At 43.1% G+C, this 12,000-nt stretch overlaps 1 protein-coding gene and 1 pseudogene across 2 annotated transcripts in view; one reads left to right on the forward strand and one right to left on the reverse strand.

Moving 5' to 3' along the window:
- FUT10 (fucosyltransferase 10) overlaps positions 1–12,000 on the reverse strand; it is an 81,449-nt gene that overhangs the window by 17,850 nt on the left and 51,599 nt on the right. The window lies entirely within an intron of this gene.
- Positions 8,510–10,056, forward strand: LOC120865580 (annotated as a pseudogene).

Below are 12,000 nucleotides of genomic sequence, written 5' to 3' on the forward strand. Positions count from 1 at the left end.
CATAAAAATCAGTTATGTAATGCCAGTGCACACCCTCTCAAATAAACACATACTCTTTGGTGCAAACAGTACATCAGTGAGAAATCAATTAATCAAGAGAGGCTTTTAAACAATTAAAGATCAAAGAAGTTTATGCTGGAGGACGTATACTGAGCCCAGAGAAACTGCTGAGGGTTATGTATTACTGTCTTGATAATAGGCTTTTATTCTCAATGAGAAAGAATGAAAGACCAGTATCTAAAAATGGTCATATCTTGGTTTACTTGGCATTTACTGCCCAAGTCCTTTAGAAGCGAAAAGAATACTCAGGGGACTTTCCTGGTGGTCCAGTGGTTAAGAATCCACCTTCCAGAGCAGGGCACTCAGGTCCGTCCCTGGCTGGGGAAGTAAGATCCCACAGACAGCAGGGCAACTAAGCCCTTGCTGCAACCGCTGAGCCCAAGCACCACAACTAGAGAGGAGTGCACGTGCCACAACCAAGACCCAATGCAAAGAGACAAAGAAGAAGAACACGCACACACGCCTGAACTGTAATGGCACGCAGAGTCGGATGGCCAGCAATGGTTCACAGACAAACATTGGACATGAAAGAGAACTTGAGAACAAAGGCAATTTACTGCATTGAGCTGGCAGCTGCTCACAAAGGTTCTAAGTTGGTCAAGTGGCCAATGATGGGCACTGAACCAATAAATGTGAGTTAGAACATAAAGCTTCCACAGAAAGCAGAGCAGAGAATCAAGGCCATTTTCCTGGGAGAGGAAGATCCAGAGTCCAATCCACAGGCACAGAGGGCAGGGATCCAGATGTACGATTAGAGGCTGGAGGCGATATGGTTAAGATGAAAGCGGGTCCAGAATGAATGACCAGGCACAAGTGCTCTGAGTGAGGGACTCAGACACCAGGGGCTGTCCGCTGCTGGTACCTGGCACACGGGTGACTCTTAATCGCCTCACCCTGCAGTCACCATGGCAAAGATCCAAACTACAGAGCGAGGAAGCAGAAAGACAAAACTAGTGCTTCCGAGTGTGGAGGGGGCCTGACTCTCATCACTGCTTGTCTACATCTGTAAAGTATAAGAGGAAGTAAACATGTTGAGACCTCATCACAGCCAATATCTAAGTCTGTGTGTTGGTAATAAGACTTATTCTTATGAAACCGGAACCAGTTATAATGAGCTTTTCATTCATGTTAACTAGGAGGTGAGGGCTTCCAGGCTCATTATACCTTGCATTATACCACACACACACACACACACACACACCACATTGAAATAAGTTGTGTTTTTTTTTCTTTTATGAGATTCTTCCTAACTAAATTACTCTGAGGAAGATTAAAATATATATGTCATCTTGCCCAGCAAGCTCCTCCCCTAAACTTAAAGCTTATCATTGTAAACACTCAAGAATTCTTAAGTTACAACCATAAGAAACCTAAAATATGTCTCTGAGGATATTACAACCAACAATGCGAGTGGCGGTATTGAGCAATTTCTCAAAGGTACCTAGATGTGGGTTGGGCTTCCCATGTGGCCTAGTGGTAGAGAACCTGCCGGCCAACGCAGGAAACGTAAGAGACTCAGGTTCGATCCCTGGGTCGGGAAGATCCCCTGGAGGAGGGCATGGCAACCCACTCCAGTACTCTTTCCTGGAGAATCCTATGGACAGAGGAGCCTGGCAGGCTACAGTCCATGGGGTCACAAGAGTCAGATATGACTGAAGCAACTTAGCAGGCACACACGTACCGGATGTGGGTCAGGAAACAGCTGAGTTATTTAGCTCTGACTCCAGGGCAACGCCCACTGTAACAAGAGTCGGAACCGGGGTATTTAAAGAAAAGAAAATCAACTGAACTATGATAAGTCTATACAAATGTGACTAACTTGCATGTGACTGGTTCAGGCGTTTGTACAGCCACGTTCACTGGCTCTTACAGGTAACAACTTCGGATTCAAACTTCCATTTCTCTGGGTTATTTTGCGTTTCCTGAATACTGACTAACTCATTCGTCCCTTTATTAGCTGACAAATAGGTCTTCAGCACTAAAGTGCACTATAAAGGAAATCACAACTAGAAGCACAAAAGGAATACAACTCATGCTGGCAAAGGGTGCTTCCGCCTCAGACAGGAAGGGGAGGCAGACACCGCCACAGCACGGATGAACCTTGGGGACGTCGTGCTGAGTTCAGTGATGTAAGTCAGTCACCAAAAAAAAAAAAAAAAAATACGGTGTGATTCCTCTTGGCTGAGGTCCCTAGAAGAGTCAAATCCAAACGGTGCTAGGATGCTGATGATGGGGACTGAATCTGAAAAGGCAGAGAAGCAGGGTGATCATCCTTTAGGAAATGTTTATGTGCTCTCTTTCTTCTTCAGGGGCATATACTCTTATTATTCCCACACAAACTGGGAAAAGCAAGAGGCAACCCATGTTACTAACCCCACTCTACGAAGAAAGTTTGGTTTGAGTTGTGTATCTGAAGTTAAAGATCCCTGGTGGGGACCAGAATTTTCAGAGTGGCTAATGGCAAAGGACCAGAGAGACCACTGGCCCTGCTACAATGCTGATGCTGTTGAATAACCGACTCTCGGCAGTCCCAAGACACTCACAGAAATATGACCCAGCTTACACCCAGTCCACTTGAGAAGAGGGATGCCTTAACTCAGAAAAAACAAATGTTCCCACACAATGTCCCCCAAAGATCACCTGTTTTTTAAAAAAGGACTTCTACTGTAAAATGGTATGGCCCATAAAATGTGATCCTGCAAAAAGACCCCAATAGAAGGATCTAAAACTGCGGAGGAAAACAATTTAGGCCAAGGGGCTCCCTGATAATATTATCATCTGCATAGTCCATGGCTAATTCATTTCACATGAATTTTCTAGACTTACCCACAAGGCCCTATCAGATTGTTTATTTTCTGTAAGGTTCGGAGGGTTACCTAAAAATAACCGCACACACACTTCTGCAGACAGCCTGGCTCTTGCCACTTCAGAGGGACTCTGGGAGAGGTCCCGACTTCCAGACCCATGTTCTCCTCTCTTCTCCCACCATCTCTCTTCATGAGTCTGCTTACCTGACCATTACATCAATTCTATGTCATGTAGCCCAGCAGTCCCCGATGTTTTTGACACTGGGCAAAACTGGTTTCCTGGAAGATACTGACCGCTAGGCAAGGACTGGTTTTGTGGAAGACAATTTCTCCATGGATTGGGGAAGGGGGGATGGTTTGGGGATGATCCTGTTCAGGAGTGCATGACCTAGGGCCCTCACATGCACAGTTCACAGTAGGATTCAAGTTCCTCTGTAAATTGCGAGAATCAAGAATCGAATGCTGCTGCTGAGCAGACAGGAGGTGATAATGCAAACGATGGGGAGCGGCTGTAAATACAGAGGAAGCTTCACTTGCCAGCCTGCTGTTCACCTCCTGCTGCCCAGCCCAGTTCCTAACACGCCCAGGGTTTAGGGACCTCTCTCGATGATACACGTTCAGCTAGGCATCTGTGCATTCTACCTCTAAGCATGGAAATCTCTCAGACCACCCTGAACTGAACCTGTGCTGCAGGCCAGTCAATAACTTTGCAGTTCCCTTCCTAACAGCGCAGGGCCAGAGGCAAGAGTGCAAACAGAGTCCCACCCACCATATGGCTGAATATTTCAATGCTATAAATCAATCTAACAGGCTGTAAAATGTTTTGTCTTCTACCTTTACCATATATACACAACTCATGATTTTTTTTTAAATCATGCAAAGCAACAGTTCACACCAAACATGGATAACATCTATTCAAAATGAACATCTTTCTCTACTACAAACCACGATTCTCTTTGGGGCTTGGCAGGGCATGACAAGAGGAGAAGGGAGACGACTCTTCCTCACTTGCCGACTCACCCTCACCTACTCACTCAGACCTTGCCCTCCATTCACTCAGGACACCACAGAGCAAACACCCCTTTGCTCTCCCTCCTCGGGGTCTCTCCCTCTCTGTCCCCCCACTGACCAGCCACCTCAGGAAGCACCTGGATGTGCTGTCTGTAAGGGCTCTCCCCAGTTGAAAGAGCCCCCACCAAAACACCTCTGCCCCACCTTTCCAGTCCTTCAAAGGAATTTGCAGCCGAAGACCAGGTTCAAGTTCAGGACTCTCAGGCTCCTACAAGTTCCAGACTATCTGGACCCCCTTCCTTCCACAGTGTGGCTCTGTCCCACACTCTGGGGATCTTGCAAACATCAACACTGAAAATTGACCTCAATCTGCAAGGCCACGTTCCATCACGAGCGCTCTTTTCATCACTCAAGCTTGGCCAGCCGCCCCCCTTGGCCCACAGAGCCCAGTTGCAGCAAAGAATCCTGTTTGTTGGTTTAGTGAGACACATCCCCCATCCCGACCCTGGACCCTCAATGTCTGAACAAGTTTCTCAATCCCCACACTCATTGGCTAAAGTCTGCCTTTAGCAAGAATCCTGTTACGCCAGTTTAGCAAGAATCTTCCTGCCTTTGCTGTCCTCTTAGTCATTTTCTCTCTGCTGACTCCTCATTCTTGCTAGCTCTCAGTCCCCAGCTGTCTTTGCTGGACTTGGAGTTGAGCTCAGTTCTATACCGAAGTCTCTCTCTTCTACTAGAGTAATGCCAATAAAATCTTCCTTGCTGTTTTTAACAAGTGTCTAGTGTAGAATTTTTCTTTTTCTTTTTTTTTTTTTTGGCTGTGCTGTGCAGCATGTGGGATGTTAGTTCCCAAACCTGGGGATCAAACCCTCTGCATTGGAAGCAGGGAGTCTTAATCACTGGACCACCAGGGAAGTCTCTGAAATTTTTCTTTTACACTCCACACGTTTGCAGTCACCCCCGGCCGTCTATCAAGCCCAGGAGTGCATACTAGCAGCCCAGTTTGACCTTGAGAGGATAAGGCAGAGAACAGCCCAGTGCAAGGTCTGGAAGTGGGCTCCACCTTGGCCTTGGGGACAAGGAATTCTGGGATCCTGGTGTGTGCAGTGTGATGCTCAGCCAGGAAGCGTGGGCTCCGTGGGCACAGGTGAGGAAGTGACCTTGGTCTGTGGACTCTTCGCCCCACATGAAGGGGAACAGCTGAAGGAAGACCATATAGACTCTTCCTGAGCAAGTATAAACATTCCAGTATCCAGATTCACGTTGCAAATGATCCTCTTCAAACACGGTTACTGGGAGGCTGGAATTCAAGCTCTGAACTACACAGATGCCTGATGTACCTTTTCTATTCCTTAAAACAAAGATACAAAGTGAAAGTGAAAGTCGCTCAGTGGTGTCCGACTCTCTGCAACCCCATGGACTACACCGTCCATGGAATTCTCCAGGCCAGAATACTAGAGTGGGTAGCCTTTCCCTTCTCCAGGGGATCTTTCCAACCCAGGGATCAAACCCAGGTCTTCTGCAAGGATACAAAGTCAGACTTAAAACCTCTGAACAGAGACACCCAATACGGTTGGGGAGGAAGAGGAGTGACTGGAGGGGTGATCACTTCCTTTTAGCACTTTTGCTTAAAAATGACTCCTTTTTCAATGATTTATTCTAAAACAGGCCTACATAACTACTGTTGTTCCATCTCCACTGAGGTTTTTAACTAAATCTAGTTACTGATGGATCCTAAATGTATACTGTATCCAGACTGTTCCCCTAAGCTTAGACCAGATATCTAGAAGCATTCAGAAAAATTCTGCTTGAAGAGTCCAGAGACAATCACAAAGTACAGGGCTCTGACTAAATTAGCCATCTTGCTCTGAAACCCGTTCCTTTATGGGTCTTCTTTTTCTCCATCAATGTCATCACCAAGGTTGGTTTAAAGCTCTTACAGTAATCCAGGTGTTCTACCTTTGAGCATAATGCTTCATTTTTTAAAAATAGATCTCAGGTGCACAGAATTGGAGTTATCATAACCTTTGGCACATGACACCCTTTAAAAGGCCAAGTATAAAGCTACAGAAACAACATCACAGATATTTGGAATCTTAGCTCCAACACAGGACTCCAGAATACCTAGGAGTTGCTGCCCAGTGTACAGCCCCAGAGATCTGAGCAGTTCCTAAAGCTTTTACAAGTTGGACCAATAAATAGCTTTTTATGCTCATTTTACCTTGGAATCCCTATGAGGAACAAAACATCATGTATGTGGAAGATTTTGCCATTTTTTAAACAATTTCCACCCAAAATGGACCCATGGTTCTCTGCAGTTACACAGGTTACACAGCCTTCCTCTCTCTTCTTGTGCTCTACTGATCCTTCAACCCCTCTGTAATCAATTCCTGTAATCAATTCCTATTGTTTGAAATGCTTAAGGTAATCTTTATTCCTATCAGACTACGATTAATACATAAGCCCGTTTCCAAAACTTGAGATTTCTGATTATAACTTTTATTCCAAGTTTTGTTCCGAGTTTTCCCTTGGTTTCTTTCTCCTTGATTTTTCTAAAAATGCTATCTTTCTTCACAATTCTACCCCCTTGTTACCACTTCCCAGGCTTCCATTTTCCCCTAAGAAAGCCATCTTTCTGTTTAATCTCTTATTCCATCTGGTGAGGATGTGGAGGCAGAGAAAATGCAAGCCTTCTATTTAAGGAGAGAAAATATAAAATCAGAAGACGAGACTCCCTTTAAGAAAGGAACCCTCAAATTACTGGAAATCAAAAGCACATTCTTCATTCAGGTACTATGTTGAAAAGTCTCTCTCTGAGTTGCTAATAAAAATATACAGAATACTGATGACCTCAGTTCAGTTCAGTCACTCAATCGTGTCCAACTCTTTGCAACCCTGTGGACGGCAGCACGCCAGGCTTACTGATGACCTAGGCAGTACAAAGAATGATGAGGTAGAAATGAAGATCTTCCAGGAAACTCTACCTGACCATATTCTAAGTTTTATCACAAATTACAAATCTTCTTTGCTGTATTTTTGGCACAATCTGAAAAGAGATAAAGACCTTCTTGTCGCTCTAGTAAAATAAAAGATTTTATTAAAGAGCCTTTACCCATCACAAATGAACACTTCTATGGCCAAAAGATATAAAAGCTAATGAAACAATGAGCAAAATATGGTTATTGTGGGAGACAGCAATAGTTCATAAATCACACCTACTGTTAATCATCTCAGCTGTAGCTAAACTTCCAGTGACCTCACTCAGTTTGTTCTCATTTCCTGCCTTGGATTCAATCATAAAGCTCAAACAACTTTTAGTTTTTGAGATAAACTATTGCAATTGCTACCTCCCTGCCCCAGCTGTCTGCAATAAGCTTAACAGCCAATTTAAGTACTGGATGCTTTCTAAATCTAAGTGAAAAAAAGAAATTCAGTGTCTTTCCCAGTAATAATTAGAAAAAGTGAGGATTAGGTGCTGTGAAGACCAAGGAGAAACCGGAGCAGAAATGACACTGTGCGGTGCAGCCAAAGCTCTGCCCTCTGCCTGGGGAGACAGGAGTTGGTGTCACCAGGGCTTGATAGCACAGCCACTTTGACAAGTTCCAGAAAGTTCTGCTCAACAGGAAACTTTCGTGGCCCTGGTTAGGGCTTGTGGTCTCTCTCAAGGCAAGTGAAGAATTTACTCTCTGATATTAAACCCACATTCAGATGTTTCTTTGCCCCACATTCTGAATCCCGCTATTGAAGGCAACATACGTAGGGAAAGGAGACACCACCACTAACTCAGAGAAACCCAGCCACTCCTAAAAGAGCAAGGTTTTACCGAACCCTCCTACTTGGAAAACATGAAGTAGGAAACTGTGGCTTCAAACATGAACCAAATAGGTCTCAGGTATCTTACGATTATAAACATAAATATTAAACCATTAGCTGTAATTCAACATTTCTTGTTGTTGCTCATTCAGTTATGTCTGACTCTTCTGTGACCCCATGGACTGCAACACGCCAGGCTCCTCTGTCCATGGGATTTCCAGGCAAATACACTGGAGTAAGTTGCCATTTCCTACTTCAGGGGACCTTCCTAATCCAGGATTGGCAGACGGGTCTCCTGCATTGGCAGATGGATTCTTTACCACTGGGTCACCAGGGAAAGCATAATTCAATGTTCAGTTCAGTTCTCAGTCGTGTATGCATGCCAGACTTCCCTGTCCATCACCAACTCCCGTAGCTTGCTCAAACTCATGTCCATCGAGTCGGTGATGTCATCCAAATTCAACACAGAATAATACAAAGGCAAACAGCTAGGGCAGGAAAAAGAAAGGAATATTTACTTCTGACCGGTCAGACAGTTGAAAGCTGTATTTCTGATGATTACATTTAAAAAAAAAATTAAGCAGGGCAGCGGTGGCAGCGGTTGCTATTCAGAACGGTTGAGACGCCTCTGCGGCAGCCGGTGGCACAGGTGGCTTGCGTGGACGTGGGCAGGCGTGGCCGGCACCCCAAGGCATCGTCCCCGCCTCCCGCCGCCAGAGCCCCGGCCCCCGTCCACCCTCCCGGATCCCCTCGCGGTCCGCGCCGCCGCACCTCCTGGGCTTCGGAGGGCTTCGGAGCCTCGGCCTCGCTGCTGAAACATGACTCGCGAATTCAAACCTAGGACCTCATCTTCCGCAAGGTGAAAGGTTATCCTCACTGGCCAGCTCGAGTAGATGAAGTTCCTGACGGCGCTGTAAAACCACCCACAAACAAACTACCGATTTTCTTTTTTGGAACTCATGAGACTGCTTTTTTAGGCCCAAAGGATGTATTTCCTTACTCAGGAAATAAGGAAAAGTACGGCAAACCAAATAAACGAAAATGCTTTAATGAAGGTTTATGGGAGATGGATAACAATCCGAAAGTGAAATTTTCAAGTCAACAGGCATCAGCTAAACAGTCAAATCCGTCATCTGATGTTGAAGAAAAAGAAACAAGTGTTTTCACAGGAAGACACCGAACATGAAGGAAAAGCCAGCAACGAATGTCACGAAAGCAACTGACATAACCACTCCAAAAGCTGTGGGGTGCGGGAGGAAGAGAAAGGCAGAAAAACGAGCAGAAACTGAGGAGGCCGGAGTAGTGCCTGCAGAACAGCATCTGCTGATCTAGAAGTGAGTCAGAGGACAACCTCCAGCTACAGAGGCAAGATTCCAGAACCAAGAGGCAGACTCCAAATGGCAAAACAGCCCTGTCCTTCAGAGAGTGGCACGATAACTGAAGAAGACAAAAGCAAGAAAAGGGGGCAAGAGGAAAAACAACCTAAAAAACAGCTTACAAAGGATGAAGAGGGCCAGAAGGAAGAAGAAAAGCCAAGAAAAGATATTTTTAAAAGGGGGGGAGAGGGGGGAAGCAAGCTGAATCAAAAAGGAAAGATTTAGCCAAAACAGGGATTACATCAATCTCTGATTCTGTAGAGGAAGGAGATGATCAAGAAGGTGAAGAGAAAAGGTGGAAGAAACTTTGAAACTGCTCATGGAATATGCTCAAAGGACAACAGGAGAAAGAAGCTGCAGATAGAAAAGGCAAGCAAGAATAGCAAATGGAAACTGAGTAACACAATAAAGATGAAGGAAAGAAGCCAGAAGTTAAGAAAGTGGAGGAGAGAGAAACACCAGTGGATTCTCAGCTTCAAAGGATACATGCTGAAATTAACAATTCATTCAAAATTGATAATCTTGAAGTCAAGGGATGTATTGAGGCCTTGGATGAAGTGGCTTCACTTCAGTTCACAATGCAACAAGCTCAAAAACACACAGAGATGATTACAATGCTACAAAAAGTACAGCGATTCAAAGTCAGGTTATGATGGAAAAGTCTGCAATGTTGTATAACAAGTTTAAGAACATGTTTTTGATTGATGAAGGAGATTCTGTGATCACACAAGTGCTGGACAAATCTCCTGCCGAACAAAGACAGCATGAGGAAGCAAATAAAACCGAAGATCAAGGGAAGAAAGGGCCAAACAAAAAGCTAGAAAAGGAACAAACAGGTTCAAAGGCTCTAAATGGAGGATTGGACGCTCAAGACAGTAATCAACCGCAACACGATGGAGATAGCAATGAAAGCAAAGACAACCGAGGCCAATAGGAAGAAAAAGCCATCCAGTAAAGAGAGAAAGACTGCAATATCTCTGAGATTCTAAACTAGATGACTAGGTTGACACACCTGGAATATAAAGAACATTTGAGAAGTTTGCAATGGTTTTCATTTGAAATATTTAGAGTGCTGAAAGTTTTAAATTTTGGAAGCCTAGGTTTTGATGTTTGAAACTTGCTTTGAGGGAGTAATCTCCTTATCTTTGTTTAAAAGTGACTAAACATTGCCAATTGTACTTGTGCAATATTAACATCTACAGTATACAGTGAATGTGAGGGGAAGTTCATTTAGGAAATGTTAAACTGCTCTTCCAGACATTGGTTGTAGCATATTTTCATTTAGTGTGTGTATGTTAATGTGTAATTGATAGTAGAAAAAAGTTACATTTTAAAAACTGCTACTTGTATAAACCTTTCCTCTTTTCCCAGATACTATGGGTTTTGTGCACAGTTTTTTACAAATCTTGGATTTACCAGACTGTCTTTTCACTGTTGTGGGTTTTGTAGAATTTAAGCATTTTTATGGTTGATAAAATGTTACTTCTATACAAGTACTCACTCCCTCCTTTCTTTTATCCAAAGTTGATTTTAATCTCAGTCTACCTTGTGCTACATTATCCTGCTGCTTTGTAACAATGTGCAGTCTGTACGTCTTTTTGTATGGCAACTAGATACCCAACTGACATTGAACTGACAATTCTAGGAGGTGCAAAACTCATGTTAACTTCTGAAGGTAATTTAGTTTTGTGGTTGAGAATTCAGTGAAAGTCACATGAGTTTCCTGCAGTAAGCATTAATGTATGTAGGAATGAATTTGGCTTTTAGGGGTCAACCATTTAAGATGCTTTATAGGTAGTAGTAGCTGAAACTGAAAACTAAATGATAAAAGTTTATTTTTGAGAAATGTCTCAAGTTTCTGAATTTTTTAAAAAGTCCCACTCATTAAAGAAGTCATTAAGTATTTTTTAATTGGAAAAATGCAATCCATAACGCTTTTTGCAGTAAATAAAAATAAATACTATATAAGGAAACTAACATTTTTGAAAACATGGCTGTATGAGAAGGGAATTTTTATTTCTAATGCATACATGTGACAGGATTGCAAAAAGCTAGTTACTCCGAGGCAGTAGACAAAAGTAAATAAGTTGTCTGTATATTCATGTATATGGACTAAATGAGAGTGAACCAAGGTTAACACAAAATTTAAGAACAACCTTAACAAACAGCATTTCTAAGATATTCTGAATACTAGGTCAGTTGGTGCTTTGCAGTAGCTTAAAAGATGCTTCTCATGTTTGAAAACTAGGAATACAGGGGAAAAGGCTTAATACCAGTGTTTGCGTGTGACATGCATTGCATGCTTTGACCTCTGGGGTAATTGTTTTTCATCTTTGTGAAAACTGGGAATCATTTCAGTAATTGGAGTTTTGCTTTTAAGAGGTGTTATAAAGGAACTAGGACCCACTGTTTTGAGGGAACTCTGGCTATTATATCTGTCTGGTCCTTACACAATTTAAACTTGGACAAATTTATTCTAGTTAAGCCACAAGTGTCAACATGTAAACTTGTTTTGATTGAAGAATTTTTATATCAAAAAAAATCAAGCAATTAAAAAAAATCTAATTATTAACTCAGGGTAAACAATAAAAGTAATCAGTATACTGATTCATCCATGAATATCATTTGGATGGCCATATAATGCATGGTGAGTATTGGTCTATCAAATACAATAATAAAAGTGGAAGGCAAGGATACTAAAAGGGGAGTGTGTATGTGTGTGTTGAGCAACAAGAGGCAAAAGAATAAATCCTCATTGTCCAAGAGAGTCAGAAGTTAACGCCTAACGTTGAAAAATTATGAAACAGTAATATCCCTGTGTTACTTAGGCTTCTCACTTGGCTCAGTGGTAAAGAATCTGCTCGCCAATGCAGGAGATCGGGGAGATGCAGGTTCCATCCCTGGGCCAGGAAGATCCCCTGGAGGAGGAAACG

Source organism: Oryx dammah, unplaced genomic scaffold, assembly GCF_014754425.2.
Source record: "Oryx dammah isolate SB20612 unplaced genomic scaffold, SCBI_Odam_1.1 HiC_scaffold_7, whole genome shotgun sequence".
Taxonomy (NCBI): domain Eukaryota; kingdom Metazoa; phylum Chordata; class Mammalia; order Artiodactyla; family Bovidae; genus Oryx; species Oryx dammah.